Raw genomic sequence first — 4,723 nt, forward strand, 5'->3', positions numbered from 1 at the left:
GTTAACTAAGTGGGAGCAAAAATCTAATTCTCATCACACCTGATAAGGATAACTAGGATAGGATTCCTAGTTCTCATACCTTGCCAAGAGTTTTCTTTATAATTATTAATTTATTTTTCTTGCCATTTAAATTACTTGTTCCCTATTTCAAAAACCGAAAAATACACCTTCTTGCCATTTATTAATTTAGTTTTCTTTATAATTATTAATTTATTTTTCTTGCCATTTAAATTACTTGTTCCCTATTTCAAAAACCCAAAAATACACCTTTTTCTATAACCAATAATAAATCATACTGCCCTGCAATTCCTTGAGAAGACGACCCGAGGTTTAAATACTTCGATTATTTATTTTTATTGGGTTTGCTTAAGTGACAAACAAGTTTTTGTATGGAAGGATTATTGCTTGGTTTAGAAACTATACTTTCAACGAGAATTTATTGTGAATTCTAAACCATCAATCTTCAGTTCATCAAAATGTCGCCATCTCTAGCAAACTTTATTTTGGTGAACCACTTTTCAAACTCTCTTTCTATCCTATTTTGTTTATTTTCTATATTTTTATTTTTATTTTTATTTTATCTTATCTTATTTATCTTCCAGTACTTGCACATTTTTTCTTTTTCTGTATTTTTACTATATTTCTACATTTTGCACTTTGGTTTATATATATATAGTTTAGTTTCACTTTTAGCTTATTAAGTTGTGATATAGAATATATGGATTAATTAGTTTAGTTTACCCTTTTAGCATACGATAATTTGGATTAATTGGAAATAAAAGAGTAAACTAGAAACTTTAGTATAACAGAATCACAACAATCCACACACTATATATATATATAGCAGCAAATGTGAGTTAGTTAACAATATTTCTTCAAGAAAGAACACTAAGTTTTTAAGAGCCATCCTAAGATTCACATTGAGAATAATGGGAATTCTTGATTTCTACTTGCATGACATACATAACTGATATATGATTTTTGAGCCAAAAAACACACAACCCGTGAGTTTTTGAGCTTAATTGTATGGTTATATTCAACCATAAATTTTGTTCCTGTGTGTTTCGCACTTCTTTTCTATGCTTGTAATCTTTACTTTGTTTTAATCTATATGTCCAATATAGAATGTAGATACATACCCACATATGATTGAGGCCATCATTTGAATTTTCCCTCACTTATCCTAAATAAGCCTACCTCCTACATCACCCTTGTTAACCCCCTTGAACCTTTTAATCCCCTTTTGTTCTATAACCACATTACTAGCCTTAAGCAGAAAAACAAATTAAAAATTCCAAGTTGAATCCTTGGTTAGCTTAAGATAGAGATTGTGTATCCACTAAGTGTGGAAAAACATGGGAACATGAGTTGATAGGAAAGGATTAAATTAATAAAATAATCAGGATTTTGGGAGCATACTCATATGAAACCAAAATAAATAAAAATACCTTGTGCATTGAAAATGTTATGTTAATGTTTTAAAAAAAATTAAAATTTTTTTTCTTATTTAAGTAATTAATTAAGGGGACAGATTCGCCCCAATGATAAGTTTAATAAAGGAATCAATGCACATGGAGGTAAAAACAAAATAAACTTGGTACATGAGTATGTGACACAAAAGTGGGAGAAATTGGGCAAACCAGGATAATTTTAAATTTTCATAGAGTATGTATATGTTAGGTGAGATCTTAGACTAATTAAGGATTCAACTTATAGCTCACTTAGCCTTATATATACCCATATCTTTACCTTGGCCCCATTACAACATTGAAAAGACCTCATGATGTTTGTATGTATACATTGTATATTTGTTGATTGGTTAGATGAAGAACAAAGTTTTAGAAAGCAAGAATAGAAAAGAATAGAGTGATTAACCCCAAACAGTGAGTGACTAGAGAGTAAACACAAAATCCAGTGAGGGATCTGATGAGTGGATAATTTATACGCTTTTTGGCATTGTTTTTACATAGTTTTTAGTATGATTTAGTTAGTTTTTAGTATATTTTTATTAGTTTTTAAATAAAAATCACATTTCTAGACTTCACTATGAGTTTGTGTGTTTTTCTGTGATTTCAGATAATTTCTGGCTGAAATTGAGGGACTTGGGCAAAAATCATATTCAAAGGCTGAAGAAGGACTACAGATGCTGTTGGATTCTGACCTCCCTGCACTCAAAGTAGATTTTCTGGGGCCACAAGAGTCCAAATGGCATGCTCTTAATTGCATTGGAAAGTAGACATCCAGGGCTTTCCAGAAATATATAATAGTCCATACTTTGCCCGAGTTTAGATGACGCAAGTTGGCGTTCAACGCCAACTCTCTGCCCTATTCTGGAGTTAAACGCCAGAAACAGGTTGCAAATCAGAGTTAAATGCCAGAAGCAGGCTACAACCTGGCGTTTAACTCCAAAAAGAGTCTCTACACATGAAAGCTCAATGCTCAGCTCAAGCACACACCAAGTGGGCCCGGAAGTGGATTTCTACATCATTTACTTATCTCTGTAAACCCTAGTAACTAGTTTAGTATAAATAAAATTTTTTACTATTGTTTTTAAACCTTCAAATCTTTGGATCATTTTTGAGACTATCCTTGTATCACTTTTGATCTCTTGATCATGTTTAGGAGGCTGGCCATTCGGCCATGCCTGGACCTTGTTCTTAGGTATTTTCAACGGTAGAGTTTCTACACACCATAGATTAAGGTGTGGAGCTCTGTTGTTCCTCATGAATTAATGCAAAGTACTATTGTTTTTCTATTCAATTCAAGCCTATTTCTTCTCTAAGATATTCATTCGCACACAAGAACATGATGAATGTGATGATTATGTGACACTCATCACCATTCTCACCTATGAACGCGTGCCTGACAACCACTTCCGTTCTACATGCAAACAAGCTTGAATGTGTATCTCTTAGCCTCCTGATCGTGAGATCAGAGTCTTCGTGGTATAGGCTAGAATTATTGGCGGCCATTCTTGAGATCCGGAAAGTCTAAACCTTGTCTATGGTATTCCGAGTAGGGTCTGGGAAAGGATGGCTGTGACGAGCTTCAAACTCGCGAGTGCTGGGCGTAGTGAAAGACGCAAAAGGATTATTGAATCCTATTCCAGTATGATCGAGAACCGACAGATGATTAGCCGTGCGGTGATAGCGCATTTTGGACCATTTTCACTGAGAGGACGGGAAGTAGCCATTGACAACGATGATGCCCAACATACAGCTTGCCATAGAAAGGAGTATGAAGGATTGGATGAAGGCAGTAGGAAAGCAGAGATTCAGAAGGAACTAAGCATCTCCATACGCTTATCTGAAATTCTTACCAATGAATTACATAAGTATCTCTATCCTATTTTACGTTTTATTTATCTTTTAATTATTAAAACTCTATAACCATTTGAATCCGCCTGACTGAGATCTACAAGGTGACCGTAGCTTGCTTCAAGCCGACAATCTCCGTGGGATCGACCCTTACTCACGTAAGGTTTATTACTTGGACGACCCAGTGCACTTGCTAGTTAGTTGTGCGAAGTTGTGACAAAGAATTAAGATTATGAACGTGCGTATTAAATTTTTGGCGCCGTTACCCAGGAATGAACGATCACGATTTCGTGCACCAAGTTTTTGGCGCCGTTTCCGGGGATTGTTCGAGTTTGGACAACTGACGGTTCATCTTGTTGCTTAGATTAGGTAAATTTTATTTTAATTTTAAGCTTTTTGTTTTTATTATTTTTATTTTTATTTTTGAAAAAAAATAAAAATTAAATTATTCTATGGCTTCAAAATTTTTAAGAATGAATTCTAGAGTTTCAAGATAACATGTTGAAGCCATGCTGGCTGTAAAGCCATGTCTAAATTCTTTTGGACTGAGGCTTCCTCTTCACATGCTTGAACTATGTATGCTGAAGCTTGGATGGCCATTGGCCATGTCTAGTATTTTGGACCGGAGCTTTCACTGAAAGCTTGGCTGGCTAGTAAGCCATGTCTAATTCCTAGACTGGAGCTTTAGACTAACATTGTATGATTCCTGGAATTCTCATTAGAAATTTTGAAATCCTTATTTTTCTTTTTCAAAATAATTTTTGAAAAATCAAAAAAAAAATTTTAATAAAATCATAAAAACCAAAAAAAAAATTTTTGATGTTTCTTGTTTGAGTCTTGTGTCAATTTTTAAGTTTGGTGTCAATTGCATCTTTTTAATTTCATTAAAATTTTTGAAAACTCATGCATTTGTTCTTCATAATCTTCAAGTTGTTCTTGATGATTTTTCTTGTTTGATCTTTGCATTTTCATGTTTTGTGTCTTTTCTTGTTTTTCATATGCATTCTTGAATTATTAGTGTCTAGAGAATAAAAATTTTTAAGTTTGGTGTCTTGCATATTTTTCTTTTCTTAAAAATTTTCAAAAATATGTTCTTGATGTTCAACTTGACATTCAAAGTGTTCTTGGTGTTCATCTTGACATTCAAAGTGTTCTTGCACGCATTAGTTGTTTTGATTCATAATTTTCATGTTTTGTGTCATTTTTTGTGTTTTTCTCTTTCTTCATTAAAAATTCAAAAATCAAAAAAATATCTTTCCCTTATTCTCTCATAAATTTTTGAAAATTTGGTTTGATTTAGTCAAAAAGTTTTAAATTTAATTGTTNAATTTTAAATTAAAAACAAAAATATTTTTATTTTATTTTATTTAATTTTTGAATTCTTCCCTCTCTCATCTCCTTCTAAT

This window comes from Arachis ipaensis, chromosome B07, assembly GCF_000816755.2.
Source record: "Arachis ipaensis cultivar K30076 chromosome B07, Araip1.1, whole genome shotgun sequence".
Taxonomy (NCBI): Eukaryota; Viridiplantae; Streptophyta; class Magnoliopsida; order Fabales; family Fabaceae; genus Arachis; species Arachis ipaensis.